We start from the raw sequence: 24,281 nt of genomic DNA on the forward strand, positions 1-24,281 counted from the left end.
TCTCTCTCTCTCTCTCTCTCTCTCTATAACTTTAAATTTATCTATCAGGACATTCAAAATAATGACTTCCTTTAAATTTCAATATAAACGATGGAGAGTTTTAATACACATGTAATAAACAAATACAATATATATAACAAAACGATATATTGTACTTCACTCAATATATTGTATTTCACTGTTTACTGCTATCAATTGTTCTTGTATAAAATCCAAAAACTTTAATAAGCACATATTAGACAATTTATAGAAACGACAAGATTTTACTGTAGATTTTCAAATTATGCATCATTAGAAAAGTGTTGACCACAAATCGTTATCGACCCGGAAATCGTCTACGTGGTGAAAGGCCAAAGCGATATACCGTTCACAATGTGTCTGCATCCCAGAGAAGGACAATGAGAGAATGTCTATTTCTTTTCAGCGCGTGAGACAATTTTGTCTTAGATAAGATCAGGGCGAAATCTTCCCTCGCGCGCTGCCGACGTGAGGGAGAAGGGAAGATGATTCCGAGATATCGTCGACATAAAACCTTTAAGGTTCAAATTTGCATGTTACAACCTGTACCCCACCTTCTTGATCCTCTTCTCCCCGACGTAGACTTTCGCGATCGCTCGTATACCCCCGCCATCGCGACTGCCAAATCCGAAAGCTCAGCCTTATCCCAGCTATTTTGAATGTAAGATTCTTTTTTTCGCTTTCTCTCTTTCTCCCTCATCCTCGCATACACGCGTAATCTTATATCCCATCCGAGGGCAGTCAGAATTTCAGGCAACCCCGCGTACGAAACTCTCGAGGAGTCACAGCTTCCCTTTGTGAGAATAGCTTTTGGTCATTTCGAGGATTCCGCGCTTAAGCCTTCTTGTTTATGGGCAAGATTTTCCCGCTATTGATATCGGGAGACACCACTCCGGTGGTTTTTAAACGGCTGTCAATCCGGAATGATCTTCATCTACGAGCCAGTATCGCAAGTCGAATAGAAGAGAATATTTCGATCGTTATCGTTGCAAACTATAGTGTGTATTATAATTATTAAAATTTGTATATTATGTAAGAATTTATTTAAAGACAATAAAAGTATTTGCAGATATACTTATAGATATTTCTATTATAAATTCTAATCCGAAAGAACACACACAAAAACTGACAGTATCTATCTTAAATATGTAAAGTGTTATCAATTTCTATTTATTTTTAAACATTAGAAAGATCATATTTCTTAAAAAAAAAATTCTCTATTATAAAATTATTTGCTTTATTTAAATTTTGTGTGTACAAAGATTCAAATACATGATATTTATTCGTATCTATACTTTAAAGTTAAGAACCACTTGTCAGTCTTTTACTGGAAGCGAGTTAAAGAAATACCATCGAGAGGGCGATCCTTCTAAGCTGCGAGAAAACGAGGTGCACAATTAATTGAATACCGGACATCCGAGTCATACTGTCAACGGTTGATCGCGTTAAGTGAGTGCTGTACTAATTGAGATCTCTGCGTCGATACTGGTGTGCATAAGCGCCTGTGCCAAACAATAACTGTTTGCACGAGGCCACCCCTTCTGTTTGCGCAGGCTGCGCGCAAGTACGAAGAGGTGGTTGAAAACGAAGCACGCTCCGATGGTGATACCGACAGCGGCGGTAACTGAAGTCGGGGTAGGTAGCTCATGTCGCCCGATATCGAAGGAGGACTTTAAATTAAAGGACGTCGCGTCGTTGGCTCTACTCTCCGAGCAAACTCCGGAGAACGTTATTTGCTTACACCGCGACAAATTGAACCCCTACATCCACGCACATTCACAATCAATATGCGCGCACGCACACGTCGTTCGTCGTCATGAACGTCTTCTCTATCGCATCTTGCTTTTTCGTTCGAGTTGTATTACAAACCGTAATTTGCGCTCTGTAGTATTACAAACGATAATTTGCATTGATTAAAAACAAAAAAAATTTTAAGCAGTCATAACAAAAACTTAACAGAAGCCTTCATTATAGAAAAAGATAAAATATGCATCTCTCTCTCTCTCTCTCTCTCTCTCTCTATATATATATATATATCTAATCTACAAGAAATTTTTTCAAATAATAATCTATTTATAAATTTCTTACAGATTTAATTATCTTTAAATTTTTACCTTAGAATTAAGTGCGCGCAAAGAAAGCGAATTACATAGACACTTTATTGACTAACAAAGGTGTCTATTCTTAACTTTAAAGCATGATTGAATACCATATGCACTTGAATTTTTATAAATAAAATTGGAACAAAGCAAATAATTTTATATAAGAGAATTCAACTGGAAAAAAGATTTATTGTACAATAATCGAATTAATTTAAAAAATAGTTACATGCAATAATATTTTTACCTAGCTCTTTATTGTTTAGGAGACAAGTCTTAAAGTTATATGAAATAAACGTGCGTAATGAGCTCATCAATTCACAGTAATATGTATAGTTATTATTTGATAAATATCTATTGATGAAACTGTGTGCATACTCTCTCAGGTCGATGTTATGACATCGAGAGAGTTTACCCGGTCGTGACATACGGTAAAGTCAAGAAATCCAGCAGTTTCATTCGTGCGAGAGCATTAATATTCATGTAATTATACTATTATATGCCATTTTTCACGACCATCAGTTCTATTCTAGGAGTTATCTATACTTTTCCTTGGCCAACTAACTGTTCGGCTTGCCTTGCCTATTACATAAAAAGGTCGCGAAAGCGCATACGCTATACATATATCATCAGAAAAAGTTTCAAAAGACTTTTACAACTGACAGCGAATAGCAAACTGACAGCATTTATTTGACCATTCGCTTTCGTTGATTATTCTTGTGTGTCGCATCACATTAACCTGATAAGGATACATCTAAGCTCGCGTGCGTCAGATAGAGTTAAGCAAAGAAAGCAAATTATACATAAAGAAATAACGCATTATTTGCATAACACTTGTAATTGTGAATTACATGAAAGAAGAAACAGCTTGAATTATCTTTAAGAATCAAATCAATAACCTCTATTTCTGCCGTTAATCTTTTAATGCGTTTCATAATAGCAACAGGCGAAGAAACTATATATCTTGTTCTTGTGTTCATGTTATTAGATGAGATTTACTATAGAGTATAGACATTAAAATTCATTACAAGGTTACCGTAAATAGCTACCGTAAAAATATTAGAATAAAATATATCGTGTATATTAAATACTATATAAAAGGATATAATATAACGAAATTTGCTCAAAAAAGAATTATTACGATAATCGATGATCAAAACCCCGCAAGATAAGTGTATGTTATAAATCCGAATACTTTTGTATTAAGCTAGAAAGTAAGGGGAGAAAGCTTTACAGCGTTCTCAGCACGATAAATATTCTTTAGCGGCTTTATCGATTTCACCAAAGCCAGGAATGACGGATGACCTGGCGCGACTCCCGGGGACAAATATTTTATGTTTTCTGCGCGCGATATCTGTCGCGCGTTATTTATCTCGAGTGTGTATTATTGTTGTTTATTATCTACCGCTCGGTACATTTAACCTGCATCATTTCCTTCCGCGACGCACAATGCCAGAGCCAAGCACCGAGATCTCCGAGACGAATAATGCTGCGGAATTTCCGGCCGCTGAAATTTCAACTTACGATGGACGAAAGTTGCCCCTGTGTGTCTCTCAACCTCCCATGGACTTTCGTACATCCCCGCGTCGTTTGTCATCGCAATCGGTAGGAAGAAGTTCTACCGTAGGGAGGAAATAAAAAAATACCTCGACAAATAACGCTCAAAGCTAGCGTGCACGAAAAAGTAAAAGTTGTTACTTTCATCTCGATCGAGCACAATCGAACATATTAAGTTATTTTAAAAGCAATAATTCTCTCTCTCTCTCTCTCTCTCTCTCTCTCTCTCTAAGTAATTGCAGGACAATATTTTTACGAATGTTTGTTACGTATACGAAAATTGTTCTTTTTACAATATAGCAACAAAAGATGTTAATTTATTTTTGCACACTAAATCCATTATAAAACATTTAAAAGTCGTTTGACCGATAAGAATAATTAGATCTTAATGTAATCGAAAAATGTAATAATTTTAATAGTTCTTATTATATAAACATGCCAAACTTGCAAATAAGAATTATGTACATTTTGAATTTATTTCCATAAATGAAATTCTACCTCGCCCGCAGCGTGCTTCGATTCGCGATAACGTACGCGATCAAACGATAATTTTTTCCATTCTTTTATTATATAGACCTACCGATCGTACATATAATGGCATACTAGTAATTCGACGCATTAATGCGCATAGGATGACCGCGTGTGCATTGTGAAGTCGCAATGCGGGGATAACAGTCTCCCTAATTTCGAGCGTGACGTATATTTCGTACAACTTCTTCATTAGCGTTCCCAGGCGATTGACATCAGAACGAGTGCACCGGGAAACAAAAGACGAGCGATCGAGGATAACTCTTTGCCCGGTATTTCCGGAAACATCGACATTCGTTCGCGCGACAATAGAGCAAACTTATTATTTGAAACGAGTGACGAGCAGGTGTAAAATCACGATGTAACTCGTCCAGCAGATGGTAAAAAATCACGATGCATGATTATGTCGGTTACCTGACTTCGCTCTGATTGTCCGAGGGTGGACTGGCATTCATTCAACACGAGGGGGGTCGAGATTCGACTAACATATGTAAGGCACATGCGAGGAGTTCACGCATGAGAAACGATACAGTTGTGAAGTTCTTACTAATGAACAATTTCCAACGAATTCATTTCAATCAGATTTATTTCGCTATATACTAAATTGCGGTTTGATTAAATTCAGTCTTGAATATTATTTTAGCATCTATATGCATAATCTAATATAACACATTAATAAAATTAAAATATAAAAATAATATTAAAAAATATAATTCTCATTGTTTGTCAACACTGTTTTCATAATTCCTTTATTTCATTCTAATCATAATAAAATAAAGAATATACAAGAAAAAAATCTATTTATATCAAATCTATCTATATAGTTATAAAATTTATTTAAACAAATAAAAAGTGTAACATTTTAACGTATAAATAAATAGAACTTTAAATGCGGTATTGATCTAACAAGAAGTTTCTCCCTTCCGCAATTTTCGGAAAGCGCGTAATTTCGTTGGCGCGATTTATCTCGCCATGTAGAATATTATCGGCCGAATAATCAAGCGGCCGCATGCCGAGGTGAACGTCGCGAAAGAAGCATGGCAGGTGTCTACAGTTGCCCATCCAATCGGACGAATCTCGAATGGCATCTGCAGGGACCACAAATTCCCAACGTGACAATCGTCGCGTCCGTCAACGAGCAGGGAATAAAAAGAACCGCACAGCGCACACAAGAGGGTTCGGAACGCGCGCGGGGGTGGGCGACCACCAACCACCCTGCGTACCAGCGGGACGAGCGGCAAATCGACACTGGGTGTTTTAAAACGAGTGCTATCGATAATCGAAATCGCTCGGGGGTTGCGGTTGCCCGGGGCTTTAGGGTAAATCTCGCGCCACATTCGCTCCCTCGGTCCTCTCTCACCCTTTTTCCCTCTTTCTCTCTTTTGCCTTCTGCTCGCTCGTTCTCTCTCTTCTTTCCACCCCTACTCTTCATCCCTTCCCTAGCGTTATTCTTTCTCTCGCTTTCTCGCGTCACGTATACGACTCTCGTCTTGCTCGCCCTCTCGTCACGATTGCGTCACATATACGTACACATGCAGACACTTTTGCCACCCCCGCTTGCTCCAGATCACTCTCCCGGTCTCTGATTCCAGTCTCGAGGGTGACCAACCGCGAACATTCTGATACCTAAGCTACCGACGCGATTCTTGTGCGGTCTACCCCTAACTCCAATCCGAAATTCTCTCTCTCTCTCTCTCTCTCTCTCTCTCAATCTCTCTTGATATTCTTCGTCGGAAACGAGATTAACGGCCATGGTGACTGGTTCCACAAGCACCGTTTAGAACAGGACTATCGGCACGTTATGTACGTCCGAATCCCTTTGACTTTCATTTTCTTCTTTTCCTTTTCGATTACGCTACATGATCGTGAATGTGTGAAGGAATTGAATGAGAAACAACGACGTATTTGACCATGGAATCGGATTTCTCAAAGATTCACCATTAACGTATTTATAGCAAAAAATTTCAAACAACATGAAAAAAACTTATCCGTTAATAATTAGAGCAAATATAAATTATATATAAATAAATAACATAAATTTTTTCATAATTTAATTACATTAAGAAAAATGTTCATAAGTCTAACAATAATTAGTTTATAGATTTCTTTATACATTTTTATAATATTTCATACGAATATTTGGAAAAAAAAGGGAAATCCTTCATCGAAGGATTGCTTAATCGACTCTCCGAGCTGGTTTTTCCAGGCTCTCATGTGCAATCGCTCGAATGCATGCAGGAAGCCAGGAATGCATGCGTGAACCGACGACGCATAAATAATTTCACGAGCCCTCTTAAACGGCGAACCACCAACGATAATGACAAAACGCTAGTGATTATTTCATAATTCCGGCTTACGCGCGGTCGCGCGGTTTAATAAAGTTAACTTCGGGACCGAGCCGGAGAGTCGCATACGCCAGTGATTCTTTTGAGGGTGTTACAGAAAACGAGTGGGAGGGTGTCCTCGAGCGCGAAAGACACATCGTGTCGCACAGCATTTCCACCGAAATCCCGACGTTTCGCGTAGCGTCGATGTAGCCAACGCTATTCCCTTTGGCGCGAGAGGTGAATTCACCAACGACAGAGCGATTCTTCGACGGTGGAACCCCTCAAACGAATCCGCGTATACACGTACACACGTGCGCGCTGCCATGCGTACATAATCATCGCAGATGACAGAACGAGTTGAAAACCTTCAGCTTGTCAAACTCTCTCCGCGCGAGAAGATAACGTGTCGGTGTCTACGTATAATGTACATACATGCATGAGGTACTTAACTTTACAATGATGAGACATTTTTTGATAACATAAAATCGACTTTTTCTTCGAGAAAACAGCAGAAAGTATAATTGCTATTTTTGTTGTTACTTAAAATAGAATTGTATTTTACAAACAAACGACACAGCGATTTTACGATACGATTGAATAATTTCAACTTCGAACTGACGCGCGACGCGGCAGTGATTCGTATGTTTTATTACACGCTCCTGAAACAGACAATAGGCAAATTACATAATTATGTAATAACAAAATTTAAAGCGCAACACAAAATACGTCAAAATACATCAAAATTAAGAAATTGTAGATGTAATTATATTCATAAATGTTAAGAAGAAATAATATAAAGTGATCAATATTATAAGAAAAAATTAATCTACATATAATATACATATAAGAAGTAATATAATATAATATAATTTCTATCATCCAGCGAAATATGCATTTTATTAAAAGGTCGTCGTTTATAAATCGTTTCTTATTATGAAATATAAGAACTGATTAATAGATTTGATTAGGTCTCATACAGGATGATCGCGTTACTTCTTATTAGGTACGTCTATATAATATAATTATGTCTTAAGGAAAATTGTATTAAACCGTAATGTATCTTAAAATTTTAATTGATTCTCAACGGAAATGTAATAAATATAAGCCTATTTTTTTAAAGATTGGAACCGTTATTATCAATCTTATATTTTAAAACGTAATGCCATTATGATTTACTTATGTGAAAGGTGAAGTTTAATTTAATCAAATAATCCATAATTAAATGAAGTTAAAGTCACGGGTTCTCTGCAATCACAAACCGTCTAACATGTAGCAACACAATCGTGTAATCGACACCACGCCAAAGTCGTGTAATCGCAAGGTATGGACTACGACGGTCACTCTTCAGGCACGTCATCCTATAACGGCTTAACGTAAGGACTCGACGTTCCGTTATATCGGGCGACAGGCCCGTCGAGAGATAAGGCAAGTGACGAGTCTCCGGTATATGGGGTGGTGCGACGACGAGATCAGACTTCGTGTCTCCGGGGGTCGATCACTCATCTCGGAATAGCGGTTGTTCGCCGCGGCAACGGCCCAACCCCCCTTATAATCTTCGCTATTCTCCACCGACTATCTTACATCGATCATCCGGCGGGTTCTATTAAATTTTTCATTGGCCTCGCAATATACCACGCGACCTCGAGGAGGTGGGCTTCCGCGGCTACGATCATCCCATCCCTATGCGTCACCCTGAACGATCGGACACGACGCAAATAGATCCGAATGGAAGAGCAACGTAGAAAAATATGCACGAAATATTCTGCGAAAAGATCTAATATCGATGACAGACGAATAGAATTTTCAAAGAAATATGGTGTTCAATTTTCTATAACGAAAATTTGATGCTTTTGTTCATAATAATTTTTTATTGCCATAAAATGTATAATTAAAATTTGTTAAGTAATATCACATAAAAAATAAAGTAAAAATAATAGAAAAGTATAATTGTTCGCGTTTATATAGTTTCGACACAAACTGAAGAGCTGTAGATATTTTTTCTTTATTTTATCAAATAAGAGACAAGTATAATAGCTTTCCTTGATTCATTAGATCGATTATTCTGACTTAAACTCAATTAGCACAAGTTAATTTTGAAACTTTGTACTTTCATAACGTTCGATCTCGCACGACCCGTACTACGCATAAATATATTATACGGAATAGTTCTATAGAGAGTTACTATGCAAACCTACTAACTTTTGAGTTGATGGTCTTGTAATTATCAGAAATTGAAACGTAGTACTTGATGGGTTATAGTTTCAGATTACTAACTAACGGTTAATTTACACTAAAAATGCTCATAATCTTAACAATTCGATTTCGAATTTCAATTGCATTCTATATTCATATAATACTCTCTCTCTCTCTCTCTCTCTCTCTCTCTCTCTCTCTCTCTATACACACAGATTTATATGTTAAATAATTAAATTTAAAATATCATCTAGTTTAAATTCGAATTTAATGTTGTATATGTACTATGTAAAGAAAATCACTACTCAATTAGACGAGAGTCGAGACTTTTCTCAAGGATTCAAACTTACCGATAGCACTGTTAAACAGCGAAGTAGGAAATATTATCGATCGAATCGCGAAGGAGGAGAAATCAAGAATAAGATATAAGAAAAGACACATGTTGAGAAAGTGCGGAAAATCGTATAAATAATCGTTTATAGAGAACAGACCGAAAATAAAGGCTTTGAATGTTGTTTCTTTTGTTTTCACAGGTATGATTTTGTGAGATTAATGAAATTGGTGTAAGTAAAAGCTTGTACATACATAGTGTAAAATATAATCTTTTGTTTTCACAGAGAAACGGAGCTCAATTTTTATTTTCCAATCCCCTTCTTCGCGTCCCAACTGGGGCACTTAAAAATACATTACATATATATTTTTTCTACTGCTAGGAACAAAAATAAAATCTCTCTTCTCTTTTACCCTTTAAGCTTAAGATGACCATGTATAAGAATTCAAATATTCGCAACATAAAAGTAACAAGAGTAGAAAAATGGGAAGAGAAAATCGGAGGCTCGACAAAAGTGACAGAGTTATCAAGCGGAATCAGATTTCACGGAGAGTCTCGCTTAAGGGAGAGGAAGTTCGAGAGGGCGGCGGAAGAGGATCTCGAGCGAGTAAGAAGCATTTTATGAAAATTATCTTCAAATAAAAAAGTAAAACAGATAAAAACTAATGTATGCGGGTGGTAGTGGCAGGGGTGGTTTTCTCCGACGCGATTTACATAGCGGGGCGCCCGGCGACGTATAGCGGAGAAAGCCGCTCCTTAGAATATATCGACACGCCTTTATGTAGAGTACATAAAATTGCTTTTACCTTCTATTAACAATTCATATTTCTTGCGCAAGAGTCGCTCGTGATAAAAAGTTATTGGCGCGGAGATTTCTGCGGTTCTCCTTGTATACGTTGCCACACCGACGACGCAACAACGTACGGGAGGCACAGCGCGCCGGCACGACCACGGCCGTTAAACCACAACCGAGAGTACAGCTCGAGGCGCACGTAACTGCCATGGTCGCGATAATGCCGGGGATCTCCTTAATTGAAGAGTTCTTCGCGGAAACGGTTAAGCCTGTTTCTCTTGCAGCCGCGTATTCTCACCGACATTCGTTGTCGTGCGCATTATATCTCGAAATTATATTCTTTGCTACAAGATTAAAATTCATGGGCAGATTCCTAATTCGCAAATAAATTAACTACAGCATAATGATATAAATCGTGTTTCAATAATATCACCCACGTTTCTCAAGTTATGAGAAAAGCTTAAATCCTAAACCTTCGCTAATACGATCTCTGGAATATGACATTCTACAAAATTCCATTTTCTTCTCATTGAAGTAAAAAACTTTCAGCTCGCAAGAGCTCACGAATAATTTTAAAAATAATTTGTGTATATTAATAATTAATTTAAAAAAAAATAAATATGTGTAAAGAAATAATTTTAAGTTCTAGTTTAAATATGGAATATAAAAAATATTATCTCTGTTTATAAAAAATCAAAAACAGAACAACTGTCACGATCGATTGCGATTATACGTGCGTGACTTTTCACGCGCAATGATTTAACCGAATCACAATACGAAATCAGGAAGCGCCTCGCGTTTCCCTCCCCCTTGTTTCGTCGCTTCCGGGGTGAGTTTTAAAAGCAATAATTACTTCCGTCCGTTTTGTTCACTGCCCTTAATATCCGGAACATTACGAGACCTAAATCCAGGTGGTCGCCACGAAAGTCGTCGCGAACTATTGTTTCCGGTCTCTGGATTATCGTGTCGTTTCAATTCTGCGCATCGCCAGGTGCAATGCTGGTATGGTAGGTATACGTGCACACACTGCACACGTGCACGATCATAGTAGAACTTTGGCGAACTTCGCGGAAGATTACAATCGACCCCATCGCATGTCATGATTGCAAAGGGCAGCAAGAAGCAAGCGGCGTAAATATGTAATTCCACCGAAAATTTTCTATCGGAATAAACATAATTCTCTCTTTGTTAATTACAACATGTACAACTTCAATTGATATGTACAAATTTAATTGACACAATTACAATTTTTGAAATGTTTAAATATATCGAAAACGAATAAAAGCAAGCATACCATCGCACATAACTTTCGACCAATACTAACGCAAGGGTATTGGTCGAAAGGCATACTGGCTATCGATTGCAACCCCCATCTTGAAGGTAGAGGCCGGGATTCTGACCGAAGTCACTTTCGTAGACTTTGAGAGCGTGCTTGATATCACGTGCACGAAAACGTACAGGTCGCACGAGCCATGCACTCTTTTAACCGTACAAACCAGACGATTGATTCGCTCTGACGATCATTTATTTAAGATTTGTCAATCAATAGAGTAAATATTGCCGGATGCATTCGAGAAAATATTAATATAAATCAGTATAGAATTACTGCGAAGACATCTAATTTATAAATTAATCAATTTAATTAACGTTTGAATAAAGATTATAGATATTCGAAAAACAGTTTTAGATTTTATTATAAAATATTATATTGCACTGTGCACAGAAACGACATGACACGAATTTTTCATAATAGAAATAGATTTCTTAATACACGTCTAAGCCACAAAAAAGAAGAGAGAAAGATTTTAATCTATAATCATCTATAAACTCTTATTGTAATAATTATAACTTTCTTTTTCATTCTCTTTTATACGTAAAAAATATCTAACTCTCACATACTTATATAATATTAATTATAAATCATTATAATCTCAAAATAATGATTAATAAAATATTCAGATAAACGGATCCATAGTAAAGACTGCAATTTTAATTTAAAAAAATTATGTAATAATTAATAATCATCATAAAAGTACTATAAAAACCGTTGGAAGATGGCTTGCCAAGTATTTCCGAGATTCCTACAATCACGAAACGAGACGCGCGGTCAGATATTTATGTTACGAGCTAAGAATTAACTTGCTCGCAGAATCTAGTAGCCGGCGTCGAGCTGCGCTCGTAATCCGTCGGGCGTCGATAAATATTGCTCTTGGAAAAAATAGTGGCGGTTGTGTACGCCGGTAGATAGGTACACGGTGAATGCCCGCGATGAATATTCGCGCAGTAACTGTGAACGCTCGCGCGCGATGGTAACGGTAGCTGTAACTTATCCACTGAATAGAAGATGCAGTAAACGTTACGTACGTCCGTAAAGTACGTGACGTTATTGCGCGAATAAATCGTCAGCGCGAGCGAGCGAGCGAAACCTTACAGGCATATTTCCCAGATCGTAGCTGCGATTCGCATCACCGCAAAGCCTAATTATATTTTACATTTACACGAAAGGTGAATATTAACAGGCACTTCTGCCTGCTGGGCCATTCCGGTAGCAAATAAAAATGTTTCGCGTGAAGTTAAAGTTCTATATTACATTTATGTGACAAGGAGAGAAAATAATCCCTTTGCGCTTTCACGCATTTCTCACAAGATGTATAAAATATGAAAAGCCCGCAAACAAGATATAGATACTTTTAAGAATAATTATTTTAATTATTAATGGATAGAATAAAATGACAAGATCTACATTATTCTCTTTTCACCGTTTTCAACTGAATTGTGACGATGTGACAATAAGTTTAAATTTTGTGGTACGTACACAAGTTATGATTTTTTAATCTTTTTTTACATCCGAGGTTGCAAATTTAGTGAAATGAGACCGTTGCTGAGTATATACTATTATACAAAAGAGAGGGATGGATGAGCAAAGGGTAGAACGGTGGTTAGGGACGCTTTGAGCTTACCGCGGCTTTGTGGATGCCCCTTGTGGGTTCCGCGTCTGCGTTTAATATTGCCAAAGTGCTCGGGCAAAAACCGACTGAATTATGAATTACCCCAGAAACGAATCTCGAAACATTGTGCATACGATTGTCCAGTTACGAATCAATCATAAATAATATTTTTTTCGTTGCAAACAGTAGAAAGATATTAAAAATTGATTGAAACATCTATTAAAATTGCAAGTTGTATATATATATATAGTAAAATTGCATCAGGTTGAATATTGCTAAAAGTTTTAAACTCTCGTAAAACAAAGTTTTATGTTATTTTTATTTCTAAATCTTATCATTTAATATCTTTTTAAAACATTAATATGATTTATAAAACACGTTTAATGAATTAAAGTAATATGATACATACAAAATTATAAAAAATATACATATATAAATATTATTCACAGTTTTTATTAAATTAAATAATACCGAGTATTTTTCTATATTATACTCTCATTTTTAAAATGTTTATTAAAAAGATCATTATTCGAGTTATGACATTCCGAGGCACGATATGTAATCTAAAATGCTTGATCTAGACGTCTACCCCGACACACATTGTATCCTTTAAAAGAAAAAAATACCGTTCTTCATTTCCTAAATGGATGGTGTTATAGACACTACTCTCTCAAAAACACCAATGATATCCCTTACACAACTAGTATCCCAACTCGAAAAATCCCGCGCGAATTATTATCAAAAATAAAGACGGAAATCGACATGCTGAATGTTCACTGTCTATTACTCCATAAATGTCAAAAAAGGCTAAAAGAGTCTATCTAATATCAGAAAGGGTTCGGTTTAGTTCTGTCGAGGCTCGGAGGAAATGTCAAGACCTTTTCCTCTCTTCGATCGCTCGTATAACTCGTGCAGGTCGTCTCGGCCCACGTATGTAGTCTTCAACGCGCCCAGTCATCGATCGACGTACGCGTTCTCTTAGCTTCAAGTTGACAGAACAGCATTTAATATCCGGTGATGATAAATAAGCGTAGCGAACTGAGCCTTAAGCGAAATGTCCAAGAGGCGAGACGCATCATATCCGAGAATGAAACAATAATATAAATAATTTTGAAATACCTTTTTCGCATATATATTTAAAAATAAATTAAATTATACATATATACGAACATAATGTTAACACATATGAACGAGATCTAATTAAAAATTTGTTAATGCTTTGTTAATGCAGTAATTTAAATTTCTGCATGAATTACAGCAGTTTACAACACATAAATTTAATCGTATACTATTTTTACAAGATTTTTCATTTAAATAAATTAAATTTTAATAAAAAGAATTAGTCTCAAATGGATATGTTTTAACGATAAATGTTACTTCATGCTTTATAACGTAGCACAATGTCAGTTATGTTAGTAATCTATCTCGGTTCGTTTAATAGCAGCATTATCCATTCTTCATTTTGAATTTATATACGGTCGCGAAATAACAGTATAGCATTGCAAAACAACAGGTTGGTGGTGCAATCCGGTCGAACGCTATCTCTTTCATTCGCGCTTTCATATCTACGCGTATGCATCTATCTGTCCACACAATCGCATGAGTGCTTGCACGCTTTGATCATCGAATAAAGAGAGAACGAAGGAACGAACGAGAGCGAAAGGAAGCGAACGTCCATTTTTCACAGGCGTATAAATGCGAGTTATTAATACGCTGGTATTGTACGGCACAGAGAAGGTAATTAGTGGCCAGTTCATCAGTCACTCGGCCAGATCCCCCGACGGTCGAAGGAAAGAAGATCTTGCTCGGACCTAACCGAGAGAAGCCTAAGTTCCCATCCTTCTCTCAAGGTTGCAAGAAAGATTAGACGACTAATGAAACCATGGTTGTGGCACGAGAAGAATAGAGCGAACCGAACACGATTAACGGAAAAGAGAGAAGACGATGCGAGAATGAAGCAAAGCAAAAGGGAGAAATAAGAAGAGAGAGAGATCGCTCTCTTGGCCCTGATTAACGTGAGTTGTAGTTTGTGCCTTGATCACCTGTGCTCCAAATTTTTAATTAGGCATATCAGCGATCGATCTCTCGGATCAGAGAGAAGATGGTAAGATGAAGTATGAACAAACTAAAGGAATATGATACACCTGAGAAATAAAGGGATAAAGAGATTTTGATAAGAATATTTAAATATTTAAATAAAGAAGAGATAAATGGTTGACACAATATTTAATTTCAAAAAATAAATAAAAAACTTTAGAGAGAACGAGAGTTACAATAAATCAAATCTTATATCTATGTTTATTTCTTAATTTTCAATTATTATAATTAAACAAGAAAATTAAGGCTTGATTTTCAAATTATTCAAAATTAAAAACTATAAAATTACAATCTCACGAATTTTCCAAAAGAAAACCGTCTTCGGATTTATTAGAAACTCTATAACTCTGATAAACGTCGTAGTAGATCTGGCTAAGCAACGCGTCACGATAAGCAACATCTCATCTTGATAAGCAATACGTATCTATGTGCGCGAGGGAGATATTAATGGCAGCCGCGTTGGGACTAACGCTCATCAGTAACTACCACGGGAAGTTCAGGTCTAGGTCGACGTATTAGCTAATGTGTCGTCGCGATTACCGCACCTGGAGTTAGTTGGCCAGTCGTGCAATTGGCGGCGTGTCGCATCTACACGCGTGTCCGGATACGGTCGCGCACGCGTTGGATACCCACATGCACGTAGTCGCACGTATCGCCCCGAAGACAGGAAACGTAGAGCGTTGATTGGCTGTCCGGAGGCGGTTGGAGCCGACTGCGTGACCTCTGACCCCACCCCCGTGGGGCGCGCGCACGTCTCCAACCCCAAGGAAGTAATTACCTTGCTACCCGCGCTCGATAACCGACGCTATCGGATGCTCCGTTCTGACGGCCGGATGACGCGGCCGGGTCGCCCGGGTGTTCACGAGCACGCGCCCTTGACAATACATATATACATATATCGAAGTTGAAGATGCTTAGGGCAAAAGCACACGATAGATAAAATGTCGACCGACTGTTGTGTCATGGATTACAATTAAAATTGTATGGTACGCGATGACATACATTGCCAAGGCCGGATTCTTTAGATTAAATTTGCGGCAAATTATATTATACAGTGAATCACAAAACAGTAAAGTCATCGGAGAACAAATTAATAAAATTATTAAAAAGAATCATCTACAAGAAAATCAAGATCGATTGCCGTAAGTTTAAAATGCACTAAAGTAAAGTAACTAATTAAAGTTTTGAAACTATACTGCATAGGAAAATTTAATCAGCTTGGTAGAAATTATTTCCTTGGATATTAAATTAAGCCACAACCTTTCATACAGTATGACGCAAAGTTACCTCTGCTGGTACAATCTAACTTTCTTGCGGTCTTTAACAGACAAAATTAACGATGCTTCTACCTTGACAGAGAGATGAGATAATAGGATAGTGGCGAATATACACATCCTTTGATGTGTATAAATAAATACACGCTCGTTAATACGTAAATGATCATAAGTCTTGTATAATCAATCCTTTCATCTTCACATTAACATTATTACAGTCTGCCAACGTTCATTTAGGCTAAGTTGTTCGTTAGTGAACGACTCAACGTTGATTAAATGTACATTTCAAACAAAAATTTTAATTTAGAATAGACATATATATATATATATATATTCATATTCAGATTATTTTATATTTAATTTATTAACTCGTTACTATAATATACCTATTAAAAATATTTTGCTAAAAGCTGTAAAAACTTAAAAATTGTGATTATTAATTTAACTGTGTACAATATTTTACCGCAAATATTATCAATTAAAATACTATTAATTCTTAATAAACGCCAATTGAACATATGATACCATAAATATTTTATACGACTACATATAATATAGCACCTACAATATTTTATGTAATGATTTACTCGAAATCATTCTGTATGTGTTTTTAATTGACTAAAACAAACAATGAGCAATAAATCAATATACAAGTGATGGGGGGTGGCTTCGGCTGACGCAAGTGATTTCGCCCACGGGAGTAACGAGGGTGGTTTTCGTGACGCAAAGTGCAAGAAGAGAATCGCGCATAAGGTCACGTCGCGGGGTTACGCCAAGCAGACTCCTATTGGCAGGCCAATGCCAAGCAAGGTTCGCGATTGGTTGAAGGTCGTGGGTCGCCTCACCTACCCCCAACCCAACGTGACCTCCCACGCGAACTCGCGAGGTAGTAACTGCTACCCTTCTCCAGATTTGGCGTTGGAGGTTGGAGGTTGCGCTGGCTCGCGCATTCCAGCGTATCGAGCCAACTGTGCAAAAATCCGGTCGAACACGAGTAGAGCTATATATATTCTGTTCGATGCATCTAGCAAAGAGATTAACTGCGTTCAAAAGGAAATAAGCACACTATATAGAATTAAATCCTCTTCAGGAAAAAACTCTTTCTATATCTTTAAACATTATCTAACGATAATATTAAAAAATATATAATCTCTCGAATATAAGCTTATATTCTACTCTGAACAGACTCGACAGAAGTAAACTTGAATTCTCTAACTTCCAACTCCCAATTACCACTTCCTAACTCCTAAACTACTATTATGTCTCAACTCTCAATTAAAATTTATACTACTTGGAGAATCGGTAAAATGAAAAGATAACGAGGACAATTGTTTGCTATATTCTCTTGTTTCTAACTCATCCCTTTAATAATCCACTCGAGGATCGAATGATATATACTTGCCTCGCGATACAGTTGCTATCCGAGACAGAAAAAGTAGGAAAGAAGGATGGACTAAAACGAGCGTAAAGTCATAATGCCATTCATCAGACGGAGGACAACCGGCAAACCGCGGCAATTAACTTCCACCGAGGGCTTTTTTATCATGCCGCAGTATTATTAGACAAGCGGTCAACCCTCAGCGAACACGAGGGTGAAAATGTCGTGCCGCGCAGATGCGGTAATCCAAATTTAGTGCGATATAAATACAGCAGATTAAAGCGATTGCTCTATTTTTTTATTGTCTCCGTGATCCATGACAGGGTATTATGAGGCGAAAAAATTACGACCGAAATGAGGCGTGGAGGTAATCGCATTACCACATTCATATCGTCATAAACGATCATAATCAAAAGATGTTAGGATTTTATTGAATCAAGTTTCTCAACTTGGAACTTACTATTTGCATACCGAAAGATTAATTTGATTACGAAGGTTTGCGTTTGCAGAGTTATTAGTCAAAGTATTACTCTCATCGAAATGATGAAACAATTTATATATTGTATAAAAACTGTCGTGTCATAAAAATTATTATAACAAACAATTTAAAAAGAATAAGCAAAAATATCAAAATTTTTATATACATGGCGTATTACAGTGAAAAACTCCTAAAAATAACTTCTATCGCGCATTGTACATTAAATTAATTAATACTGCATAATTATCACGATAGATTACGCAATGTCAAATTTTTCATTAACATATATAACAATTGGCATTCTCGGCGGCTATGCAATATTCGAACCGTATAATTAAATCTGAAGCGTGGAGGCTAATTACAATGGCCCTTCGCAAATACGTCGCTCATTACGATTTAGTAATTGTTCCGGCGCGTAATAACGCCGGTATCTGTACAGTATTATTGTTCGGTGGGGTGTTATTGCCTGAAACGCGTATAACATAATTACTCTAACGCAATTAGGAGTGCCGCACATTGGTCTGCTTCTTGTCTCTGAAAACGGACCGCTCTCTCGACACAGATTGGATTAACGAATATTATGAGCTAGACGTCAAACCCCAAAAATCAATATCACTATCAACCGCGATCATTAAATTCTATGCAAACATGATTATGAATTAAAAAAGCAGATTGAATACAGATAAATATAGACTTGTTAAAAATAAAATTTCGCAATTTATAAAACTTAATGATACCTATGATATATGTATGAATAAATAAATAAAAGATATATATTTGTCAAATACGCATATTTATTCTCATGAGGAATATATTTGTTATTTATTTGCGTAAATATTACAAATGTATACCATTTTACATATCTGCCTTTGGAGGGAAAACTAAAATAAATTAAACATAATTATATTAGTTGATACATTCATTGTTAAAAGAGAGAAAAGGCTCGTCTAAAGATTGATCTAAATGGACTCAGTTTCTTGATATCAGCAAATAAAAATTACAAGACCATTGATAAAAATGATTTTATTATTTGTCATACACATTAACTGTTCACACAGCATTCACTTTGCAGAGAAGTAAAGAGTAAGATCACTAATAATTTACTCCGGAAATTTTTAGCGTCTATATCAAAATAAGAATGAAAATATAGAAAATGTATATTACAATTCAAATTTCGAAATCAACATCGTAATACATATTTTTTTCCATAATGTAAATAATAACTTCTGTACAATAAATAATTCTTTTTATAAAAAAGTTGATTTGATCTAATTCTCTTTCTTCTTACTTAAATTAATTTTATATACAATTTTTTAAATGATTTTATGACTAAGATCTCGCAATTTGAAACGTATAGAAATTATAAACAACCACATAATCAAAAAGCGTGAAATAAAATGACTTGTTGCCATTGCAGCAAATGTATTTTAGAGAATATTACATGCATTCTACAAAAGTATATGGCGTGCATTACGTCCTACAAGGATAAATTTACGAGTAAAGTATTAGGTGACGATTATCTGAGTATTCCTTTCAGTTTTAAGGTTTCTGGGTAGGATCTCTTTATACTCGGGCGACTCACAACTGTCAGACCGCAAGATTGATATGAGAATACCATCGTTATTGCTAAAATGCAGCCCTAAAATATCACAAGGCGTACGTGCACGTGCAAGAAAACCGCAAAGTCAAAATAAACTGCATGTATTAATTTCTTTCATGTGGAGAATCGATCGGCTTTACGCATAAGACGAATACTGTCGCTCCAAACAATAGAGACTAAAATAAGGAAAATGACAACTGTTGGAGAATACCAAAACGTTAATTATTTTAATAAATAATTACAATTTAAATTTTATAAAAATATTTCATCTAGAAAGTTAAAAATTGTGAATAAGATGATATATTTATATAATTAAGTCTCGTCAGAGGGGACATCTCTTCTGAGATATCATATATAATTCTGAAAAAAGATTTCAAGATTATATAACAATAAGTCAATTTAAATACACAACTGGCATATAGATAAACTCGAGCAGAACCAATAATTACTAGACAAAAATCGTACAATGCAAAATAATATTTTTATCAAATCTTTGTAATGCTGCCAAATCTTTAACCGAACAAAAAAATAGTTATACATGATAAGTTCAATAAAATATGTGAGTACCTTGCGGATATTGTTAGTGGCTGTTTTAGAAGTTCCTTACTAACGGATAACAGAACCATCCGCAAGTCAATCCAATTGGACAGATTCAAAAGCGAACAGCGACAGGCAAATACGAGCGATCGGTTATCGAAGCGATTAAATGTATATACCGTGTCTGTCTCTCTATCCCGGCCATGCAAATATGCGCAGGCAAACTCGGAAGCCACGCTTTCCAACAAGAAAACACCAACCACGTCAATGTGGCCCGCGTGGTGAGCGTTCGTATGCACAACCGGCACCGTCCTACTCTCGTGGGAAATGCTGTCGATTATATTTGCGCCATAGCGAGCGCCATAGACGCACAAGATACGCCGGAGTTCCCGGACGAACGGGAGTGGTAGGTCCATCGTCCTCCTGCCGAACCTGCTGTTTGCGCCGGCACTCTAATTAATTATCCGCTGTCTCCGATAATGTAACACGAAGCGTGAGGTGCGCTCCGGCACTACGAATATCCGAGATTACGACCGTTCTGACTAGCGAGAGCGGAAAATTTTACACTCACACAACGAGTAACCTCTGCAACGAGGGAAATTTTCCGCAATCTTACTTGCAAATAAAAATTTCCATTTAAAAAATTATCTCGGAACTAAATACATTAGTAATTTGTAGTAGCAATTTGCAGTAGTTAAAGTACCAAAAATTTGTCGGAGACCGATTAATAAACAATATTAATATATGGATAAACCATTCATCACTGGATAAAATTGTCAGTTTTTTTTATTAAATATAAATAGATTTAATGTTTCTTCAAGTAAAAAATTGAAGATATTATTGTAAAAATATCTAATATTAAAAATCGAGGTCATATAAAGTACGTAAAAAATCAATTAAGAATATAGATAGATAAAAATTTATTATTTTTTCTAACATAATAAACTTAGCCTTAATTTCATTTTAGATTTGCCAACGTATTTAATTATAGAAATAAAAAATTTGAGATATGTAATAATTTTAATCCCAAAAAGTAATCTTTTGATATAATTTTATTAACTATAAATTTATTGAATAACTTACCATATTAAAACCATTCACATTTAAATTCACTATCTGTTTAACAACGAAGTGAGTATGTATTTCAATTTAAACAAAGCAAGCGTCCGTTTTGAAGCAAGATTTGTTATTATTAAAACCGATAAAAATCGATAGAAACAAAATCAAAAGGAAATAAAACCTTCGGTAACTTCTCATTGTTTTTACTTTCCACTGGCAAACGGAACGTACAAATGGAACATATGAATGTTATATATTTGCGCTCACCCACCGGATGGACAAATATTCGTCCAGTACCATACCACTCGATAACATGGGGAGCTAGTAAAAGAAGTCACGCTGTTCTATTATCAAAGCTAAGAACTCGTAGCTAACCGCTTATGTGTAAATGGACACGAGACTTCGCAAAACTCTTCTTACGATAACGACAAATTAAGACAATTGTTTGCTAATATTAGTGATTATATTTACGAACAATTTCGTTATTTCTGCTAAAATTCCTAACTTTAAGTAATATATTTTTCACGTCAAATTAAAAGTATTTAAAATTTTTACTTTTTGTACTTTTAACAAAAACAATTTCAAGGATAGCTAATTATATCCTTTAATTGATCATTCACTGTTACATGTATCAAAATATATAATCAATCCTTAAATTAATTTGTTGTCAAGCAAAATGACTTTAAGCTAATGACTAAAAACTAATGATACGTACTCGACAGTTTACTCGAGTATAACTAAAGAACTTCGGAATGAATGAGGTGGAATAAATGTAGGTTTGAAGTATGCACTTGGTAATGTAGAAGGCTAATAGAAGAAGTCACGCAGTGCTATTGTTAATGGACAATACTGCAGATGGTTAAAACGATTTTCATCGCCCTATGCTCGCTATTCAGTGCCAGTGCGCAAAACCACTTAAAGTTCCTTTGTACGCCGACCGATATCAGTGTGAAGACCGATGTTAGTTGATGGTAAATCAAAATGTTTTATCGCAAAGAATATCGATTAGTGATATTTCATTATGTGCTGATAATATTTAATTATACCTATATTGAAATATACTCCACATCAGAAAGTAAGTATGAATCTTTTATTTTAAATGATAAAATATTCCACATATCCATTGCCAGCAACATAAAGAATTTAAATAATATACAATAAGACTTTCAAGTATTCTATAAAATGTATGATGGCTTTTAGTAAAAGCATATAAAAAGTTTTATTTTTTACTTATTCTAAAATGCTAGAAAAATTTTTTTTAACATAAAGCTTTTTGGACATAAATCTTGATAGCAGTATTTTAAAATATGTAAGTTATCTCTCTCAATTTTTATACTATTTCTATATTGCACAAAAACATTTTAAAGAAGTTGTATATAATGCCAAGCAACATGCATAAAAGTATAAATCATGCAGAAAGTATTTACTAACCTTAAGAATACCAAAAGATATTTTTTACATATTTCATAAAATCTAAGCATTAATAAAAAATAAATGCTTTCGATAAAAAATAAATTCATCTTTATTTTACTTTCCAAATAAAATTATTAATATTAATAATGGATAAGCACAAGATGTATTTATTTTTGATAATAATATTAAAATGTGATTTTTAGCATTTCTCTCTTTATTATAAATTTAAGATCCTTTCCAAAATGACAAAAAGAATTTGAAATAAAGATTCTATTTTTAAGTTGCTCCATGTGCTCCGATATCTGTAACAACGCAAATCATAAGAAATTATAATAAAAATATTAATATTTAGAAATGTGTATTTAAAGTAAAATGTAAAAACTCACAAACAAACTGTATATTTCCTATCGCAACTGTACATGATTATAATGATGCTTTATGGTATAACTTTCAACATTATTGTCCCAAACTACTCTTAAATATTAATGACAGATTATCTTTTCATTATTCTGTAACAGAAATAAAAAATTCGTAAAATTTTTAACGTACAAAATTTTGCATATTAAAAAATTTTCATTTATATATATATTGAATATCAGGTTCTTACATTTTTCTTGAATGTCTTCAATTTATGATTTCATCATGTTTAAATGTCATCATATTTAGATATCATGTTTGCGAAGGCTCCAACCTGCAACAATTTTTAAAATTCATATTCATTAAACAAAAAAAAATTTTATTTATTTATTAATAAAGGATTCTAATACAATTTAATAAGACATAACTCTTCGATAAAACTACACACATTCTATTTATCGACACATATAACTTGCAAATTCGGCAGTCAAAACATGTCTTGTGCAACAATTATTACAAAAACTATATGTACAAACAATTACATGTCAAACGTACCAAACGATGTTAAAATTTTAAAAACGCCGCACGAATGTTCCAATGAAGTCACGCCATTTGTAAATGGCGGCAGTCATGTGACCATGATCTGCCTATACGAAAGCACCAATCGCTTCTGTAGGTTTTGAATGCAATAGTCGACGATAGCGTTGACGAGACGCGGTTGATGACCTTCTACGCTGAATATGAGTTGCACGATTAATCACGATCATATAAGATCACGTACTAAGCAATGGTCGCATTCAGCAACATCTTCGTGATATCTCAACAGTAAAATGGCGGGGCATTGTTCGCTAGCGCGCAAACGGACTTCCGAATGGTTCAGAATAATTGTGACATTCGCGTCCACCAGCTGATTACAGACGACGCTTGCACCGCGACGAACGTCTGACACGGCGCAGAAAACGTTTGCAATCATTTCTAATGCGCGAGATTTGCTCTTGAATGGTAACGAAACATGAAAAACACGGAGCAACTTAAACGAAACTCCTCCACTCGTCGCGACGCAGCCATAACTGACCGCGAGTGGCGCGAGTCCACACTTCACACAGCTGCGACGCCAACGATTGGCGGACGTCCGAACGACGAACCAATTACGTTGCGATAATTAAATCTAGTCACTTTCGTTTCGCGCCTTTTTGAGTTTTGTGGAAAAAAATAAAATTTCACTCAATTTTTGGAAGCAGAAAGGAGCCAAGGGAAATGAACGTAGAAAATGCAGCGAACATTACAACGGAAA

At 35.6% G+C, this 24,281-nt stretch overlaps 1 long non-coding RNA gene across 1 annotated transcript; it reads right to left on the reverse strand.

Annotated features, from left to right (window-relative positions):
* Window positions 1–22,844: 22,844 nt before the first annotated feature.
* On the reverse strand, window positions 22,845–24,037 carry LOC108774067 (uncharacterized). The gene is made up of 4 exons (XR_001940710.1): window positions 23,543–24,037; window positions 23,238–23,321; window positions 23,017–23,139; window positions 22,845–22,932 (listed from the first exon to the last, which is right to left on the reverse strand). It is a non-coding gene; the product is annotated as an uncharacterized LOC108774067 (long non-coding RNA).
* Between the last annotated feature and the right edge of the window lie 244 nt (window positions 24,038–24,281).

The sequence above is a fragment of the Cyphomyrmex costatus genome, unplaced genomic scaffold, assembly GCF_001594065.2.
Source record: "Cyphomyrmex costatus isolate MS0001 unplaced genomic scaffold, Ccosl1.0 scaffold23, whole genome shotgun sequence".
Lineage (NCBI taxonomy): Eukaryota > Metazoa > Arthropoda > Insecta > Hymenoptera > Formicidae > Cyphomyrmex > Cyphomyrmex costatus.